We start from the raw sequence: 20,887 nt of genomic DNA on the forward strand, positions 1-20,887 counted from the left end.
CATTTAGTGTGACCTCTGCCTTGGAAAACTGCGATGTCGCATCCTCCCTTTCAACCCGTGGCGCGGTCATTTTGCTTCCTAGGGACACGTGCTTTCAGAAACAAGCAGATAAACACCTCCCCGTAGCTTCACCCATGCTCTGACGGCTCTGCGGGACCCCAGCCCGGCTGCACCTGCCCCCCTCCGAGCCCCCTCCCCTCCGCCGGGCGCATCCCGGGCGCTGCGGGCAGGCGGCGCTCTGCGGCCGGGCTGCGCTCTGGGGCTCCGGGGCGGCGCGGCGAGCTCCGCTCTTCCTCCTCCTCCACCTCCTCCTCCTCCTCCTTCTCCTGCTTCTCCTCCTCCTCCTCCTCCTCCTCCTCCTCCTCGGCGGCGGGCAGATGCGGCGGATCGCGGGGCGGCTCCGGCCCGCAGCGGGCTCCCGTCCCCCCGCCGCCCCCATGGACGGCAGCGGGGGCAGCGCGTAGCTGGGTGAGTGCCCCCGGCCCGGGGTCCCTCCCCGCACTCCTCCTCCTCTTCCTTCTCCTTTCCCCCTCCAGGTAAAACCCCACCCGGCTCTGCCCCCTGCTCCCCCCCCCCCTCCCCGGCTGTTTTGGGGCTGGGGGCTCCGGGGGCGACCCCCGGTCCTTCTGCCCCCAGCCCGGGGCTGGCTGGGCTCCCAGATCCCTGCTTCGGGCTCGGACTTTGCCGGTGTCGGTCTCCGAGTTCTTTTCTTGCAGCCGAATTTAATTTAAACGGAGTCTTCTGCTGTAAGAGAAGCTCGGGGGAAAATGTCAGTTTGTGGATTGTTTTCTTTCCCTTGGATCTAAAGACGCCTCTCTGTATACCCGCTCGTGATCTCTTCTCGTGAAATAATTTTGCAGCGTTTTGGTTGCTCCTGGAATTTAACAGCCCTCCGAGACAGACAGGTTTGGTGGAGGCTGGAATAATCAGCTCCGAGGCACGGGCAGTGCCCTTGGCCGTAACAGGTGCAGTGTGCATATTCCTATGAACAATGAGGTGGTTTCAGCGCTCAGGTTTATTTGTATGCTCTGCATTTCTGGGGCTCTGAAGAAATTGTCATGCTACGTTATGTCAAAGATGCGCTTGCAGCATGAGCGTGTCCGTAGTACCTCATTAACAGGGCATGGGAGCAGCTGCACAGCCCCTGTCCGTGCCAGCCGAAACACCCGGGGTGTCCCTGGGTGACACCAAATAGCTCGGGGGGTTTGGGTGGCCTCTGTGCGGACCCACGCCAGCCCCTCAGCTCTGGCACAGCATAAAACACCGAGGAGGGGGAAAAGAGGAGCGTGGAGGAGGAGCTGTTTGTGTCTGGATTGCATTCCTTGGGCTGGATGGTCCTCGTGGTCCTTTGCTGCAGTTTCACTTGTGTTCCACAGCTGAAATTTCCTGGGCAGGTATTTCATGCTTCAAAAGATTGTTTTTGTTTTAGCAGCTCCGCGGGCTCTTTGTCTGAGACAACAATCCAGAGTGACAACGTGTCGGTAATTACTTAATGGGAGTCGTTCTGGACTTAGGTCAGAGGGAAATGAGAGTGGAAGTTAATTGCTGCTCCTGAGCCCATACAGCACGGAAGGTCAGTTCCAGCGAGCCTGCCCCGTGTCGGGCTCCTGCTGCGGGATAACCACAGCCGGTGGCACCTCCTGCCTGGCCGTGGCTCTGCGGGAACGATGCGATCTGCCTTGCCTCTGCTTCCCGGGATTCTTCAAGTCCTGCTTGCTTTGGTGGGGCTGGGAGGTGGAGGACTGCCTGTGTAGGATGGGGAAGGACTGGGTAAAGGGTGAGGATGGGAATGTGTTCATGTGTTATTCTCATGCTCTTTCTGGATTGCAAGAAATGGTAGAGGAAAGGGTGAGTCCAGGTTCTAGCCAGGGAGAGGTGCCTGGCTGTGAAGGTCTGTTGGAGTTGTCCTCCTGGGTGATTCTAGTGGAGGCACAGAACAAAGCAGAGGCACTCAGTGATATCCTGCTGGTCTTAGCTTATTGGCAGAGATGCTCTGAGAGTGCGCAGGTTTGTGGTTATGCCTTGCAACCTACCCCATCATGAGAGACAGGGCTTCTTAGGCAACATGCTGAGAAAGTCCCAGTGGTGTCTCCTGGGACATTTGGCCCTCTCCAGAAGGTTTCCCCGGTGGCGGGGTCTGCCAGCTCATGCTAATGAGGTGCAATGACTGCATTTTGTGGTGTTCTGTAGAACCTGCAAACCTTAGGACAGCAAAGTGCCTTGCAAAGGAGGAGGAACAAACCCGGTGTTTCTGCTTCTGGGGTCACTTCCCTTGGACTTCCCGCAGCCCCACGGAGCGATGTAATTCTGTCCCCTGTGGTTTTTGGTTTATGGCAGGTGGAGGTAGGAACAAGCTGCTGTCTCCTCTGAAGCACAGTGTTTTGTATAGTCCTAGTTCAGCCAACCAAGGGAGATAATTACCTGGTTAACCCTTTGTAAGATGTGACTAATGTAGTTAACAAACCCTGGTTTGTTCAGATAATGTGGCGTGTCTGTTAGAAAACAGCATGCTTCACAAAAATTCATTAGTTGAGATGAAAACGTTTTTATTATAGCACTGGGTCAACTTCACGTAATGATGTTCAGGTGAAAGGATTTTAAGTGTTATTTTAATCAAGCTTGGAGACAATAATCTTAAAGGATTCTTTTTTTTTAAAAAGAAGGCTTTTGAAATAATTAAGAACCTTATTTAGCATCTTGGGTGATTTAGACTGAGAGAGTGATTTGTCCTTTTCACATCGCTGGTGAAGCGTGATGTTGCTGTGAGTAAGCTGGGTAATGTTTACGGATCTGTTAGAGCAATCAGGCTCTGGATAGTGGTCCTTTAATTGCCTGCGGCTTTTCTTGCTATATATGCTTGTTGAGCAGAGTTTTGAAAATCATCTCTGGAAGCCAGCTACTTGTGCGTGCTCCTGACACCGATCGGGTCGTAGCTGTGAACGTGGCCTGAAGCACTTCTTGCTCTCTGGTGGTGCATCCATGCAACCAGGTGGAGCTCAGCTCACCTGATGCCATGGGTACCTTCTCTTGCTGGCCAGATTCACCCCTGCAAAAGCAGTGCTGTGTCCTTGCTGAGTGACTTGAGGCACCTGCAGGAGCCAAGGTGGGGCTGATGCAAGAGGACGGGCTGCTGGACACCCCAGTCAGCAGGTGTAGGACACTCGTAGCCCCAAGGGATTAGGCCAGGAGTTTAGCAGGAGGTAAAAATGAGTTAGAAGTTTTGGATACACCGATCTCTCTCATCTTAGCTGTGCTTAAAATGAATAAGGCTTTAAAGGGAAAAGTGGAGGGTGTCCTAAAGCCTTTTGCATAATGTTTAAGTTTTCTCTAATGCAGAGCATTAAGGAGATGATGCTCAAGTGCTGCCAATGTCTGCTGCAAGGCTTGAGGTGCTTGTGGGGTCCTGGTGGCAGTGCCTGTCCAGTAAATAAAGGAATCAATAATAGGAAATTAGTTTATAACCATAATTTAAATCTATGTGATGAATTCTTTAGCAAACTTCATTTATTGTTTGTTTGTTTGTTTGTTTGTTTGTTTTCCTCCTTTCCTTGCTCAGGGACCCTTTTTGGCTGTGGATTAGTAGTTTAAATGCTCCGACTTGCTTCTTTCTAATAACATCCCATTGGTTATTTAAGAAATGATTTGTCTCAGCAAACTCACTTCAGACGCTTATCCCACCTCTGGGTTTCTTCAGGGCTGCAGAAGCTGAGCAGGTGTGTAGCTGAGGCCTTTTCTCTGGTGGTCAGATGTTTACTCATGTCCTAAATATAACTTCTGGAAATTTGTGTTTGTTTTGGAGCTGGGGAACACTTTTCTCTTTTACCCTCTTTATGAATTCAGAGCATTTAAGCATATGATTAACATTAAACATGTGAATATTCTCCCTGGGCTCATTTTTTGGATCAAAGGCAGGCTGCTCAGTATGTTGAGAAGATGGAGCCCACAACCACTAAATACAGGGAACTGATCTGCTGCTATACTTGTCTAAAAGCTTAGACGATGTGAGTACTTCAGATTTATGTCTGCCCGCCCAAAATCCCTCTGCTAACTGCTGTCTCGATGTTCGTTATCTACAAAGTGCTTGCAGGCATTAACGAACCTTCCTGCTTCTGCTGGGACACTTCATTATCCCCACTTCTCAGACGGAGATGCTGAGAGTTTGGGGATCTGCTGAGACCGCTGGGTGTTAGGGACAAAGCTGGCATTGAACTTGCAGCTTTTAATGCCCAGCCCTGTAAGACGGGGGCAGCAGCACAGTTCTCTGGCAGTGCTTGCTTGAACATTGCCAGCTTTCATATTATAAGAATGCTCCCCAAATTTCCATCCCACAGGCCTCTGAAGTTAACACAAAGACTTCTCATATCATCTACTGGATCAGACTCCAATCCAAAATCCAGTCTGTCTGCAGGAGTGAGCAATGGCCTGTCAAGGGAAAGAATGTCAAATACTTTTTTTATCTGTTCTGGCTCTCCGTCTTGCTGGATGTTGTAAGGAGAGCTGCAGTCTCAAGGCTCCTGTAACCTGAACGGTCACAGCTTAGACCAGGGGGGATTTTTCCATCATCTCTCCTGGAAGCGCGATGATTCTTGATTTCTTGCTGATTTAAAAATGCTCAGAATGCCTCTACAGAGCAGAGAGCCTGAGTCCCCGCGTATAAATATAGACACGCTAGGTGTGTATGCCCGTGAGCTGGCAAATGAATCAGATTCCCAATCTGAAGTTTGCTTAGTGTCACTCCTGGCTCTTTATTTTTCTCTGTGGTTTTGTTTTGCTTTATTTCCCCGAGTTCAAAGAATTTCTCAAAGGAGAACGGGCGAATGTCAAACGTGGAGGAATGTGCTTTGTGCTGATGTTGCTCGGTGCTGTTGTACGTCGTGGCGTGAAGGTGAGAGGCTGGGCGCCTGCCTCCGCTGCTGCTCTGCCCTTTGTCAACAAATCCCTCCTGGCGTGGGGGTGCCAGGAGCCTGGGAAGCTGCGGTGGCTGGGCAGGCCCCTGTGGGGTTTGATAACCATGCCAGAGGCAAACCTCTTTGTGTTTTTGAAGTTTTCCTTTGGGAAATGCGATTCATTAAAGTACAACGTTCTGAAACTGAATTGCCTTGGAAATAGCATGCGAGGTGAGTGACAAATCTGAAAGAATTCCTAAATTTCCTGCAGGACAGACATGTGTGCCTACACATCCAAACATGCAGGAGGGAGACACAAGACCTAATTGGGAATTCACTACTGCTCCGTGCGTTGTGAGTGAGCCACAGCCATCCTGAGCACTCACATGTGTCTAATGGCATCTTCTTACCTTTCATCCTTCGCAGCAAATCTGTGTTCTTCTGAACTAATGCTCCTTTCCTAAATGACCCAATCAGCCTTCAGCGCTGCTGGTTAGATCAGAAACTTCATTACTTAACAGCAGAGCTGTTCTTCCTTCTTGTCCCTGCTGCAGCTAAGCTCATGGCATTTATGGACAGACTTGTTAGTCATTAATATTCTTTGTACTCTTCATCTTTGGCTTCAAAAAAGAAGGCCTTTCATCTTTTGCCTTGCTTTGTTTTTCAGAAGAAGCCAATTTTGACTGGAGGAAAAAAAGAAACCAAAAAACATTTCTCTGTAGCTTTCTTATAAGCTTCCAAGCAGTCTCCCCTGCTGACTTTGTACTTTCACAGTAGACAAACATTGACTTTGTTTCCTCAGCTTGACATAAAATATAGCTGACTTTTTTTTTTTTTTCCTGGTTTAAGTTTTTGGTTACGTATCAGTAGCTTGACGGGAGAGGGTTAATTAGCAGCTCTGGTGTATTTCACTGAAATTCTCATGTTTTCCCCAATTTTTCCATCAGGTGTATTGTACGTGCAGTCCAGTTGTAAAGAGAACATGTGTGTGTCTGAACTTGGAAATATTGTGAAGTGTTCCCTGGTTTGGAGCCTAGATGATTGTTGGGGTTGCTGTGTATATTCCTGTTGCTTTCATTAAGAGATCTCAAAATGCTGATACCTAGGAATGTGCTTTAGCTCTGCATACCTGGGGTGAAATGTGTGTGGACAAGTGCACTAATAAAGCACATCCCTTATTGGGAAGGGCTTTCTTTTCATCACTCAGTGCTCTCCCGTTGTAAGTGGTCAAATCTGGAGTCTTGCTAATCTGCAGCACCAGCCAAAAGGAAGGTGCAGAGGCACAGCGCTTCGCTTCTGATCAGCATGAAATCTCACAGCTCGGTTCTGACAAGCAGGACCAAAACCAAAAACAACTTCTTGCCCGGGCTGTGTGTTTTGGCTTTGGCATAAAACTCACTTGAGGTTTGTTAAATGCTTTTCTGAATGTACCAGTGGTTCATATCCATTCTGCTCAGGTTCCCTCGCTACTAGCTCTGATGCAGCGCATATGAGCGCGATCATTAAGTGTGATTAGCACATTTCTGACCTATTTAAAAGTCTCTGGCTGTGAAATTCCAAAGATTCTAATTTAAGCTATAAAAAAAAGATTAATAATGTGCTGTCATTTACACATTTTGTGGCTCATTTCCTGAGCGATTTTGAACACGTACATATAGTCTGTTTGAATGCATGTGTATAAACATCATACAGCGTGCAGGGTCTGGTCACCCGGCCTTGGGGCTCATCTTCCAGGGAATTTATTGTCCACAAATCAAAGCAGATAGAAGAAAAAGCCACAAGTGCGAGAAGCTGCAACTTTCTGCATGGGTGCAGAGAAAAGGCCAGATGCTTTCTGTGGGCTGGAGCTCAGGAGAGGAATGAGGATTATGCAGGGATGTAGAAATTGGGCGCAAGAGCAGACTTCAGACAGACGTCGCTGTGCAACCCCTTGCTCTGCTGTGTGGACTGGAGAAAGTGCCCTCTGAAAGCATCGGGGCTCTGTGGCAGTCCCTGGACTGCTGCCAGGGCACTTCTGCAGGAACACAGGCTGGATGCTGTGAGTACCCAGTGGGTCTGGGAAAAACAAAGATGACTGTTGAGGTCTTCTGATCTCTTCTGTCACTTCATTCAAGTCTGTTGTCTTACTCAGGGGACTGAAGCTCTGCAGAGCTGCTTTATCTGCATGTGGAGAAAGGAGTTTGAGGTTACAATTACACGGGTCACTGGTGATGTGGCTGTTGGGGTGACACAGTATGAAGTAATTCACCAAGGCAAACAATGGACCCAGGAGAACCCCTTGGGTTTGAAGTATGAAGCCTTAAAATGTATAGGCTATCCACTAATTGAGTGTGTTTTTTACTTGGGTGGCTTCTTCCTATTTCCCATCCTGCTGTCTAACAGCTGGAGCTGCTGCAAGTCCATTGGGTTTGAGTTGGAGACGTTTGGGGATCTCTGCCATGACATCCCAATATCACCCAGCATCACTGACACTGTGGGATCCTGTGCCTTTTTCTGAAGGGTCGGGGGTAAGCTCCAATACCTATTAGGAGAAAAAGCCCAAAGTGAAAGACAAATGAAGTAGTTAATTTTGCTTGTGGACTTATTCTTTTGGGTCATGGCATACTGCCACAAAGACCTCATTTGACAGAATCAAGTAATTTTGTGCTGGAGTGTTTTGTTTTTATTGCTTTGGTTGGAGGCTTGTTTTTTGTTGTTATTTTTTGTTTGTTTGTTTGTTTTTAAGTCATTTTAGTAATGGTTACTGCACCTATCATGTCCAATGTAACCAAGTCAGGAAGCAAGCAAAGCTTGGAAGACCACTGTTTAGAATGCTCTTAATTTTGCCCTCTTCAAAATATATTTTTATGACAGATTGGTAAGTATGTTAAGCCTGTGACCTTGAAGATACTTTGAAATAAGCTGAATAATTTGGGACATGTGGCCTGTTCTTCAGAAGTCACGGACAGTATCTGAGCGTGGGCATTTGCAAATGAAGGACAGGGCTGCTAGCTGTTTAGGGATGAGATTTTTTTTTCTTACTGCCCTTCAGAGTAGTTGGCTCTGTGGTCCTACGTGAGCTGTCAGATAGGGATGTCTGGCTCTGTAAGATGTGCAGTGACTTCATGCGAATTCGGGATGCATGCTGAAGTAGGGTCTGGAGTAGAGCAAGGTGAGATGTGACCCTTCTGTTCAGGCCATAAGGGAGGACTTGGGCATGGTTTGCTGTGCCAAGGCCTTGAGGAGAGGTTTCTGATCCTTTCAATCCATGTGGAGATTGCCAGCATGAACCTCACACAAATTCTGCACGTCAGGGATGGGATTTATGCTTTTGTTCACAGCTTGTGCCTCTGTTAAACAGCACTTCAGGTGTTTGTTGTGTATTGTTTTAAACCATCCCCAATAAAAACATTGTAAAGGCAGAGTCGCTGCAGGTCATTACCCAGATGCTAGAGGTGATTTAGATCCTTTGCATCCCGTTTGGCTCAAACAAGACGTTGGTCGGGAGGCTCGCTAAGCCCTAAGATACCACCACGTGGTGTACAGGGTTGTGTCAGCTTGTCATTTTCAGTCTTATTTCTTAATGTGGTGTCGTAAATTATAAATGTACACAAACACCTACGGAGCATTTCATTCATAAGCTGCCAGGCTGCGGTGTGCGTGTTGAAATGCTGTTTTGGGGGTTGTCTGTGTTTTCTAGGATAACTTCATTAACTGGTGCTAGACGTTTCTCAAATCCACACAGAGCACACGAGAAGCACGCATCTCGTAGTGATCCTGCTCATAAAAAGCACTTGGGCTTTTTTTCATTCCATAAAAGACCTTTTGTGCAACAAAGCCTTTTGTTCTTTATGGCATAGCTATTAGCTGTTACTAGGTCATGTCAGGAAGGTCATTATTTACAAATTGGTGTGCTGTGGGACTTGGCAACGCATGCTACAGCATCACAGAGGCTAGCAGAAATATTTGAGGAAAATGTGCGAGAGGGCTGTATGAACGGGGATGGCTACAGTAAAATCCCTCTCTTGGAGTTCCTCTTGTGCTTTTTCTCCTCTGGGATACAGCAATGTTAACAGCTGTGCAGCTTGTGTATTAAAGCCAGTATCTTCCAAAGTGGAACCACAAATGACAGCAGTATTATGATTAAAGGGCAGTCGGTCCTGATGGTTAGCCCGACATAAAATACAAATCTGGCTGCGGTTAGGAGAATGTGCCCATCTAATAAGCAGCTTAACTTGGTGTATTACTGTGAAATAGAAAGAAGCATGAAATATGTGATGTGAATAGTAGGCTGGATTTCCTTGTCACTTCATATTTATGTTCCTGGAGCTGCCCTGGCTTCACCAGGGTTGCTTCTGAATTACCAGGGTTGCTTCTGAATAATGCCCAACTGAATGAGAGGTGGATTTCTACTTCTCAACACTTTAATTTTTTTAATTTGAATACATCAGTGTAGTTGAAATTCTGTTGTAGCCTTAGATTTGGAGTTTTCATATCAGATAAAATGCACTCAGTAAAAAGTATTTGGTCCAAAAATTATGTATTTTTTCCCTGATCCTGATTTTTTTTTTTTGCCCACTCGGGGAAAAAATTCCTAATATTTTTCCCAACTGCTACAACTTCATGTACAACTCCATTAAAGAAAATAGGACTCAATCCTTTCTGGTTAATGGGAGTTGGATTGGACCATTGAAGTCCAATTTCAGGAGGGATATTAGCAGATACTAAGGCTTGATCCTCAGCATTTTGCTGTCAATAAATGAGCAATCGCTATCTACACAGCAGCAGGTCTAGTACAGGGCTGAGTTTCTAAGAGATTGAGAGTACTTGGCTCGAGTATTGCTTTAAGTTTTTTGAAATCAGTTAAAGTGAGATAAATCCAGTGACTTGTTCATGTCCATTGGAGTTGCTGAAACTCTTTTTTCCCAGTGAGAACAGATCCTGGTCCTCTGTGCCTGGCGGGGTGAAATCAGGAGCTTTTCCCCAGGGACTATAAATAGCCTGATGAGTGTTTTGTGCTCTAAAGGAGGTGTTCAAACAGCCACTCAAATCCTACTTCTAAACTACTTTAAATCACTTCCTAATGGCTTCTGTTACAGGTAGACAGGCTTTCCTTTTTGTAGAGTTATGCGCCTGAATTTATTTCAAGGTGTCGTGTCTCTCTCTGCTACCCTCCTGGCATAACTCTTCCCCTTTACGAGCCACGTCCAAATATCCCAGTGGCACCTTACAAAAAGAACAGCCTCGTGTGTAAGGCGTGAGGCCGTTTGGGTAAGCAGCACAAGAAATCAGAGGTTTTGTCCTGAACACCTTCTCTTTGGATGCTTTGACAAGGCCTGTTTAAAACTCTTTTGGCAAGTGATGTTCGCGAGCATGTGCGGAGAGGAATGCGGAGCGCTCGAAATGGTCGGGACTGGGAAGACGCACGACAACTGCTTTGTGTAAGATGATCGGTGTTCCCAGGAACAAATGGGGCATTGAGATGACAAATGGAGCGGTGGAGCTGCAGCTGGGCTGCGAGGGCTGTGGCGGTGCTGCGGAGCGGCTGGATGGCAGCTTCTGCAGTGCTAAGAATAATAAAAATGGATTTGCTCTCAGCGCATGGAAGGACTTTGTCTGTTGATCGATACAAACTATTTCATGTTAGGTTTGAGTTTTCTTATAAATTAATTCTGTAATTCCCATTGATTTAATTAATCATGTTCCAGGGTCTTGATTTGCACAATTTTCTAGCACTGATTTCATAACTGGAAGTTTTTTAGGCAAATAAATGGCCTCTGTGCTTACTTGCTGGGTGGGGTGTCTGGTGATAATTAGTACATTTATCAAGGTGTCCTTCCCTGCTAGAGACAGGCTGTTATCCACTTCTGGTAGTCGGAAACAGAGGGACAGGGAGATTGTGGGACTCATCTAAGGGCCGCTTTGTGATGTAGCAGGCAACAGGGGCTCAGAGCTGGCTCCTGAAAACCTTCCTGGTCCCCCGAGTCTTGGACTGCTCTTCCTTAGGGCGATCTGGTGCCCCTTCAAGCTTCCTCTGTAGCTTGAAGACAATTCTTAGTCCTCTGGAAAAGATTGAGAAACTCAGTAAGTATCTGAATGAAGAGCACAGTTTGGAAGCTGGTGTTGGTTCCCCTCAAGGTGCGGTTTGCGTGTAGACTGGGGACCCGGGGAGCTTGCACTGATCTCATTTGGAAAGAGCATCAGGGCTGAAAGCAGGAGCAGCCAGGGGCCTCCTGGAGGGATGGGGAGGGGATCTAAAAGCTGTAAGAAAGCAGTGAATACTACTGTTTCAGATTGAATCTTGCTCTTAAGCTGCCTCCCAAGGGAAAGGTGTTTGGGAGAGCATCACTTGGGGCTTTCAAATGGCCTTGAGCAATTTCCCCAAGATGACTTATTGCTGAAGAGGGGAATGAGTTTGCCCAATTTCTCTCCCAATTACTTCAGATAATTCCTGGCTTCTACAGTGCCAGAACCATGAAAGCTGATGCTGCACCTGCCTTGTCATGGGTCCAAGGCATGGGTCAGCCTGAAGTTCCCCGTATTTGTGACAGCAGGGAGTGAGGCTGACGTGCCCTTTTACCAATGGGCCAGCTCTAGAAAAGCCAAGAACCATCAGCTTTTACCTTGGCTTACCTCCCTGCTGTGAAAAAGCAGTATTGGATTCACAGAGACTTTACGCAGGTCCTTCTTGTAAGTGCTTAAAATATTGAAAAGTTTGTTCCTGATGGAGTAGCAGGGGGCTGAATCCAGTACGAGCAGTGGAAGAGATCTTTTTTGCAAAGACCTGTGCTAACGGGAAATACCTGTAGAAATGCAAACGGGCTTTTGTCTGAAATGCTAAAAAGTAGAATAGCAGAAAACACAGAAGAAAAGAAGAAGAAAAGTAACTTGGTGAAGAGTCACCTTGGCATAGCCTTCAAAGGTTGTCGCTGTCAATGGGCAAGGGGCAAGTGCAAGGACTTGAGGTTGTGGCATCCGACCTGCTTGGGCTGGGAGCGCTGTGGGGATCTCCTGCCGCTGGCTTGGTGGGGAGTGGTGCTGGTTTCTTGGCTTCCCACCTCGTGTGCTAATAACCACGGCGCTCTGATTAGGTTTGGTTTCTTTCACTGGAGTCTGAGCATGCGTTGGCCTTCCTCGGTAGTTAAAGGAGGAATTAATGCTGCATTCTACTTAATTGTTCGTCAACAGCTAAAATCATGACAAAACCACTCTACTCCAATTAGTAAAACAGCAATTAAGAAGACTTAATTAGACAGACATCTGAAATCTTACTGCTTCCTTGGCCTGGGAATGCTTTAGCAGATCGGGGTGTGCAGCTGACTCTGCTTAGCCTCAGCCCTGTGCTAATGAGCAGAATCACTAATTTCCTCATTTAGAAATATTTGACCTTAAGATATGAAAGTATCTTGGGGAGGTGATTTCTAAATCATGGAAACCTGTGTTTCCAGACTCCCTTAGTCAATATATAGATTTAATTTATAGGCATCTCTAGCTCATTCATATTGCTGCTAATTACTGTGTGAAGTAACTAGTTTAGCAAGACCAGCTTAAAAGATGAATGACAGTAAAACCTTTTGAAGATAATTTTTTTATTATGACAAGGCCGGAGAAATTCGTACCCCTCAGTTAATTTGCAAACTCACCGAACCTCCCTTCATTGTTGTTTTTTTTTTTCCCTAAAAACAAAGATGCTGTCAGCACAAGTCACCATTTCACCAAAAGGGTCGTTTACCTTTCATAAGAAATAATAAAGAGCTGCATAAATATTCTCTGTAAGCTGCTGCTGGATTGTATTAGTGAAATATGTCAGTGTTTGTGGCATGTGCAGCCCCACGTTTTATGACACCACTTGAAAAATGCGAGACATTCGTATGAGTTATTTGGAACATGGTGACAGGACTGTGACATAGCTGTGTTATAAGGAGCGTTTTCAGGCATACAGGGGAGAGCAAACACCTTTGTGACCAAGCCTTGCCAGTGCTGGAGGGGCAAACTTCAGCCAGGGTGGTACTGAAAGGTGTCTGCGGGGCTCTGCGGGTTGCTGGATTTACCTTCCAGCATGACCCGTGCCTCTGCTGGGACTGTGTGCTTAGCCATCTGCTTGGTCCCTGCTATGAAGATCTTTTTGTATGGCTTCCAGAGGCTTGGAAGCAGGTTTTTTTGACAGCTTTTGTAGTACTGGGGCTCTACCGTACTTAGCTATGGCTTGAGTGAGCTTCTCAGGTTATCTGCATGTTGCCAAGGTGCTGAGCTCAGTCATAGAAAGGTAGACACAGAAGAATCTAACAAAGGTTGGCTTTGACCTCTTAAGAAACCTCGGATTTTCCCCTGGCAGTGTTTGCTAGAGCTGGGTGAGGTTACCCCAGCCCCCCTTGCCTCTGGAGCTGCCTCCCTGCACGTCTCCCATCTGAAGTAACAATGGGGATGGCAGGTAGCAAAGAGCAAGGAAGAAGCAGCTTCTGCCTGCATCTCTTTATGATTTTATGAAGTCCCTATGACTTCAGTGTACTATCTGCTTAAAATCAATGTACCTGACAAGTTTGTTTTAGCACATTTTGAGATGTATTGCCATCTTGAGTTGCAATACAAAAGGATGCACCTGCAAGCCTGCTGGAGAGCTGTCTGGGAGGATTTGGAGTAAATGTCCCAGGGGGCAGCTGCCCAGTTCAATCCTTCCCTTTCACATAGCTCTTTTTCAAAGACTGAACTACTGCGAGGAGTTGCTGTATGCAAATTTGAGGTGCAACCTTTTGTCTCTCCAGCATTTTCTATCTGAATCTCTCAAAAAGTGGCTGCAGCTTCCGAGCTTTGGGCTCTGGCTCTGAACCCCCCAGCTGAGGGCTGGGATATCGACGCATCGCGTGGTGTCTCGAGGTGCAGCCTTCACCAAGCAGCAGGCGATGGCATTGACAAAACCCACAGGCAGATGATTTGTACTGCAGACAGCAGCGCAGAGTGGGGGCTCTTTTGGTTAATGAATATTGAACTTCTCCTGTCTAACAGCAAGTTGAATCCTGCTCTGCAAACGAGCGTCTTTGGGAGAGGCTGGGCTGCAGACTGCTGGTGAATCCATCAATTCCTGTCTGGGTGATGAGTGTTCTCCAAACCAGGCTCTGCTGGTCACCCAACAGTTGGTGCCATCCATTGTGATTATTTCTTTTAGTTTCCCAGTTCTTAATATTCTTCTGAAAGCTGAGGGTCTTTACTCAGTGCTGGATGCTTTTCTGTAGCTGCTCACGTGGCATTTTGTACATGACGATATCCCGCTTTGGAAAGAATTGGTGTCATAAATTTGTGCACGCAGCAGTCCTTAAATTCAGCTCTATTTGTGGCACGAGTTCCAAAGGGCACATGTGTCTCAGAAACATTGTGACCGTTGCATGAAATGGTAATTTTAATGCATGGAAGATCAGCTTCTGATTTATTTTTATTAGTGCAGATGAAAATTACTATGATGTTTCAAGTAGAGCGTAAAATAAATATCTGTAATCTCATTCCATGAGGAATGTTAACTTCCAATTTTATATTCCTTCTCTTTCCCAAACCACCATAAAATGCTTGGTATGCGACTTGAGTGTCTATTCTGTTGTGTTTATGTAGGAAGGTTTCTGTCCTTCTTTTTTCATTCTCATCTAGGAAAAGTATTTTCATTTCTGTAGTTATTTATGCAACATGAAAGATGCAGTTCCTTTGATCAGGGGAAAAAGTCTCATTTTTGACCAGAGCACAGAAATGTGCATTTATCCCAGTGGACAAAGGCATGTTAGGAAATGCAGGACACTGCAGGTGACTTCAATTCAAAGACCACTAACGCTGAAAAATCAAAGATTTGCTGGCAGGAAGAATACCCAGACAGCCATGGCTCGCGGGAGGGACTGTTTCTACTCCTGTCTTCCTTTTACTGCCTTGTGGGTGAAGACCAATATGGTCCTGAAGACTCCATTGACATCCAAGTAAGGTTGACTAAACTGATGTTCTGGGGCACAACCAGGGACTTGAGCCTCCACTTCGTTTCCCCAGCTATTTTGGTGCAAGCTGAGGGCAGGACAAGCCCTCTGTGTACTTCCAGCCCTGTTGTGGCCGAGCAGTTTCAGCTGCTGTCCGTGTCCGCTTCTTGGGGCAGCTGACAGCACAAACTCAGGCCTGGAAATGGGAAGTGGTGCTGCCGTTTCAGAGGTGCACGTTTTGGGAGATTGAAGTAAGGTGTGTTCCAGCTGCTGTAACACCTATTCTGCTCTCCTGTTGCTGTTTTATCCTACTTGTTCTGTTAATGTGCTAAATCTGCATTCACTGCCAGCACTGGCCGTACCAAACAGACCGCTGAGGATAGGGTGAGGATTCTTGTGGCTCGGTGGCTCTGCTCTGAGCTAACAAAATAAACGTGGGTAAGTGGAGTTGGGAATAACTCATGCTGAATGTTTTCACCCCTGGATAGGTTAGCAAAAAGCACAGTTACAACAAAGCCCAGACTCGATATCTGCATGTTGGAAGATTAAAGCATGGTTCTGTGCCATGGCGCTGCCTCTCTCCGCTGTGTAGAGAGAGAACTGTTTTAAGAGCATTGGACAAAGTGATATTTCAGGAGGGTTAATTGGTAACCGAACTAGTGTTGTAGGGGAAATTGTAAAATTTGGAAAATCGTCTTAAAGGATTCAAGTATCTCTTAATTAACAGAGACTCGTATGTAGGTATGTGCGGGCATGTGTGTAATTGTCAATGCAAAGCCTCTGAGTTGGAAATCATTGGTACAGAAACACAGTTAAGATTTAGAATGGATTTAGTTCAAACAGCCATAGGGAAAAGTCAGGGTATTAAAGCAGCAAGAAGATGTATTGCAAGGCATTCACTTCTGTGTCAATATATTGATTATACTGAAGATGGAGCGCGTGCATACTTGGGCGTTCTGGTAGGAAAAGAGAATTTGTTTGGGGGAATGGGAAAAATCACAAAATGCAGTAAAAATTAATATTAATGCTTCTTTCTGAAGGTCTCAGGAAGGTTATTGTTAATTTTGCTTTGTGTTCTGGTAAATTGGAGACTCTCCTTCATGTGGGAACAGCCAAGCATGGTCTAAAGGAGAGCAGAGCAGTGTGGGCTAAGATGCCGCAGGTATAAGGCAAGCGAAGTCATGATTTGAAAATATTTGTAATGGCAAGGGGTTTACTTTGCTAAAATGACACTTCTGCTGTGAATAATTTGCCGTAATGAAAGTCAAGCGTTTGGCATCCCAGTGAGTTGACACTGGCTGTGTGCAGTGAGAGAGCTCAGAGATGTTCCTGAGCAGATAAGGTTGGTGCTTATTATTCTAGGGAATAACCTGAACAGTATTTCTGTGTTGGTAGCTCACAGAGTCTGCTAAGGACTAATAGTACTGGGGGCTGGACACCCAGAGTGTGTGATTATGGCTGTGTCTCTCCCAAATGACTTTCCCACCTAGGAGCCCACCAGGTGAATCGCTCAGCGAGCACCGTTCCCTCTGGGCTGGGAGCCTTGCACATGTAAAGTGTTTTGGAGGCAGGTTTCTGAAAGAAGGCTGGGGGAGGTGGCTTTGGGGGTGTTACGGGTTGATCTGGGAAGGGTCATCATGAGCCACGGTGGTCTTAGGACTGGTCTCTTCCATCAGTTTGTTAGTGGCACCTCTCTCGGAGGGGTTAGGGTGTCAGGTGATGAAAAGCTGCTGTCTGCTTGCGCCGTCCTGCCTGCCCCCTGCAATGCAGCACAGTGCCCAAATGCTTAAGTAACTCTAGACAAGCCAGCACACGCTGGCATTCACTGATTAAATACAAGTACGCTGTGGTCCCAGGGTGCTGAGGCTGAGATGTGTCTGCGTGGCCTCGTGCAGGACCCAGAGCCGGTTCATGACTTGATACTGCAGCTCATGGATGTGCCCCGAGGGTCTTATTCCCAGGAGGCAGCTCAGCCCTGCCTCCTGAGCTTTTGTATGAACCAACAGGCCCAGCTGATGTGTTTTCTCGGGCATTTAGGAGCTTCATCTTTGTACTGATTCCTTTAGGAGATACTGGTATGTTTAAGGGTTGCTTGGTCGCTGCCTGTGTTTCTGGGTGAAGGTATTCCTGGAGGACTTATTTTAGTGCGAACCCCCCAGCGGGCAGTCTTTCACTTCAGAATAATAGTTTTCTTCCACTTCAGCATCATGTACTTTGTAAGGGTACATCTGTAGTTTGTTGTGCAGGAAATGCACTCATTTACCACATCTCATTAATTAACTGGCACCTATTTCAGGAAACTGTTTCCTGTCTTGCAGTATTTAGAACATCATTCATTGTGAAAAGTGGCTCTTTAGTTTTCGAACTGATTTTGATTTTACAAGTGATCCCTTCCGGATCAAGTGATTTTTCTGCTACTTCTTGTTATGAAAAAAGGACTTCAGCTTCAGGAACTGCAGTCTGAGCTGCGAAGAATCGCGTGGCAGCTCTGTGCTTGCTGCCAGGAAGCTGTTACCGTGCTCAGGACAGTACGTCTCTGCTGTTTGATGTAATATTCTACGTGATGAAAAAGTAAAGTAGTCTTTTTTCTTCCACGTGTAGCCCCCACTGCTTCTGGGAGGCACAGGATTAATCTTCTGGCTGCCAATCCTCAAAGCTTTTGCCCAAACCAGACACCCAGCAGCGCCTGCACTGCGCCAACTGTATCAGCCAAACCCCGCCGCCTTTCCTCGGTGGGCTTTACCGATATAACCAAGCAGACGTTTTTTTCCTCTGCTGCCTCATCTTTGCTCCTTGCCTCGCTTCACTTTGTCATTTCCAGGTCACTTCCCTTGCCTTTGTCAGCATGTTTAGTGCCGCTCCGCGTAGGCGCTGCCCTCAGGAGCACCGTCATGCATGCTAAACGCGCGGCTGGGACCCGGGATGGAGCAGCGCGTCCACTTGGGAGCATGCTGTAGCCGTAGGGGAGGACAAATGAACCTCGGAGCTCCTGGAGGTGGGCTCTCTGCAGCCACACAGACACCTCCTGCTGTCCTCCTGGAGTCGGGGTGCTCATGTGGCCCTCGCACAGGTGGGCTCAGCCCCTCCGCGTCCCCTGCTGCTCCGACTTGGCCTCGGCAGTGTCAGTGCCGGCCTATTTTCGTAACGTAATTATTCACACTGAGCGTAATCAGTGAGCCACAGAGCAATCTACCAGTGGTTCCAATCAGTGGAATTACTCAGATGGAGCCGAGTGAGTTTCTTTTTCAGAAAATGATCTTGTCATTCACAGAAATGAGTTCAAGGAAGCCCCGTTCTGTATGCAGCACGTGCATAAAGATCCTCCTGGTACCGAGCCCCTGCGTTACCCCCAGTGGGAATGGGCCACGTACCTCTGACACCTAACAGTGCCTGTGCCCTAGGTAGGAGAGTGGGTTCCTCTTTCTTGTGTTCTTCCTTCCAAATCACAGCAATACGTGGAGCATTTCAGGAAGGAAGGAGGGATTTGCTATGAAAAGTGGCACTCTTCTGTGCTTGGCGGGACTCGGGCCAAGCTTACAGCTGTACGGAGCGGAGGCCAAATGGGCGCCCTTGCTTTGCGTCTGCCTCGGCACAGCTGTGCGAAAGCATCACGCAGGCTGCCAGCCACGTGCTGGGATTTTTTTGTGCACGTCCCTGCATGCACTGGTTATGTGTTATTCTGCAAACCTGCCTCTGTCTGTTGGCTAGCCCGAAATACACAAGTTTGTGCCCTCCCCCACGTATGCTGGATGCCACTTGCTCACCAAGAGCGGGGCTTGAAGGTTTCACCCTAACTGAGCAGATGCCAGAAGGGACAGTCTCTTTCCCCTTTTGCAGTTGTGCATCTCTTCCCTCTCCCTTGCCTTAGGTTTGCAGGTTGTGTGGCCAACAGGAGCTGGCTCACTGGGCTTGTCCTCTGGGCAACATTCAATTTTGATACGGGGCAAAGGAGTCCTCAGAGGGTTTTTTCTCCTCTTGCTGTGCTAATTTTCTGCTAGATCAGCAGACTGAGCAGACTCACCCCTCTTGTCTTCCAGTTGCTGTCTAAATTGCAAGGGAAGCAACAGGCAGCGTGGGAGAGCAGGATCTCTCCTTCACGCTGCGCATGGTCGCACCGGATTATGTTTAACATCAAGCTGCTGTCTTACCTGCTTACCTTGGATGGGTCTGCAAATGGTAACAGCTGAGCACTTACGCATTCGGTGTTGGTTTTGGAGTTTTAAAATGTAGCTGCAAATAGCTGCTTGGCTTTCAAAAGCTGAAATTCTGTGTGCATGAAGTCATTAATTTTTTGTCAGACTTGTGCTGATCGGGGTAAGTGAGAATCAGATGATGGGATCCAAATATTTCCGTGCATTCGGAGACCTCATTTCCCCAGCCTTAGATTATGTCCAAATGTTGCTGGTGATCCTTCCCCAAATGCCTGGCCCCAAGGGGGTAGCTCCCTGCCTATCCTTGGGCGATCAGCTCAAGTTCCAGGGTTTAACTCCTGTCCCTGGGCGTCCTGTGCTGCCATGCAGACATAAGGGAAGCTGAAGCTGAAAGTATATTGGATTGCCAAAGCCCTCTGCATTCTGTGTGTCTGAAATCCAGCTGGGGAGGAGGATTTGTTCTACTTCATCTCACTGTTATTTTAAGGTTTTGTTTTTTAGGGTTGAAGGGTTTTTCTTGCTTTATTTTTAATCCTCACAATAGCTGCTAATACAATATAGAAAGCCTAGACTAGGAAAGACTAGAAAGAAAACTGAGTTCAGAAGAACTAAAAGGATATTTGAAAACTGTTCAGTTGGGTCCAGGTCTTCAATTTGGTTCAAATCCCTGTTTGGGAGTCCAAAATACATATGAGGAAGCCAAGGTACACAAACAAGTGATGTCTCTGAGACGTGACTGTGTCTTGGAGCGTGTCTCCGAGATTGCCTTTGTCTCGGTAAGAATAAGCGCGGTAACAGCGTGGTATTTGTTGGCAAAACACAACTTCCTCATGGCAGCCTCTCTGCAGACTGCAGGCACTAGATCAGCAAAACACAGAATCACGTGAGCAACCCCATCTCTGTTGGATGGGACATCTATATGTTTACCTAATTTTGAGCACACGAGCAGCCTTATTGGCTGGTGCATGTTGAAGCACACATTTAAATGATTTACTGACCCCGGGCCAACACGCAGATGTGAATATTCAAATGAAAACGCAGGCATCCAACCCAGGCTGTGAAGTTGAAATACTTCTTTTTCAAAGCAGTCTTGGGGATTTCAACAAACATTTTCCATTAAGATTAATGGGAGATACATGTCTTAATTCCTGCAGACTGCTTTGAAAACATCAATCAAGTGTTATGGTATGAAGCCTTAAATGCTTGGTGGCTTCACACTGCAGTCTGCGTTCTCAGCTCTGTGGGTCTTATGACATCTCCTGGTCACTGCTGTGCATCAGGACAGCAATTGCCCTTATTGCACTGTGTTGCCAGTCCCTGAAATTTTATCTTGTTTCTTGATACTTAGTTTTATCCTAAAATCAGGGTTCCTAGTCCTGGATCACAGCGGTACAGCCAGTTCCCATTATTATTTCTGTTTACTGCTTGTTATGGGGGGAGATAGATGTTTATAACATTTGCATTCATGAAAGAAGGACTTGAAACACTCGACAGCATTAACCGTAAGTGCTCGGAATCGCAGAGGGAATATGAAATTCATAGACTTTGTGTGTGTGCTTTTAAATCCCGAGGTTTTAAGAACAGCCTCCTGATCAGCGGGGAGCCCGTTTGGGGTGCTGTGGAGCACCTGGTGCCATCAGCACGGCACGCGCAGCCTTCCAGCCTCCTGCACGTGCATGAACTCTACGTGGGTGCTGGGACACTGGGGCGGTCCTGCTGTCTTTTAGCATGTACCACAGTTAAACTACTCTACACTACTTATAAGTATTACCTCCTTGCTTTTCTTGATGCTGTACCGTCTCTTTAGTGGTGCTGCAGGGATCCCAGAGAGGTAGCAAGCGTAATTTCCATGTGCTATCTGTAGAAATGCCGTTTTTCGGAGGCGAAAACCTTGTTTTCCTTCAACTCTGCCTTTTGTGCATAG

The 20,887-nt window shown here is 47.0% G+C and overlaps 1 protein-coding gene across 1 annotated transcript in view; it reads left to right on the forward strand.

The window, feature by feature from the left end:
* Positions 1-376: 376 nt before the first annotated feature.
* RASGEF1C (RasGEF domain family member 1C) overlaps positions 377-20,887 on the forward strand; it is a 68,340-nt gene continuing 47,829 nt past the window's right edge. The window contains exon 1 of the mRNA XM_032196643.1: positions 377-468. The gene's annotated coding sequence lies outside the window, so the exon portion shown is untranslated. The remainder of the gene's footprint in view (positions 469-20,887) is intronic.

Source organism: Aythya fuligula, chromosome 14, assembly GCF_009819795.1.
Source record: "Aythya fuligula isolate bAytFul2 chromosome 14, bAytFul2.pri, whole genome shotgun sequence".
In the NCBI taxonomy this organism is placed as follows: Eukaryota; Metazoa; Chordata; class Aves; order Anseriformes; family Anatidae; genus Aythya; species Aythya fuligula.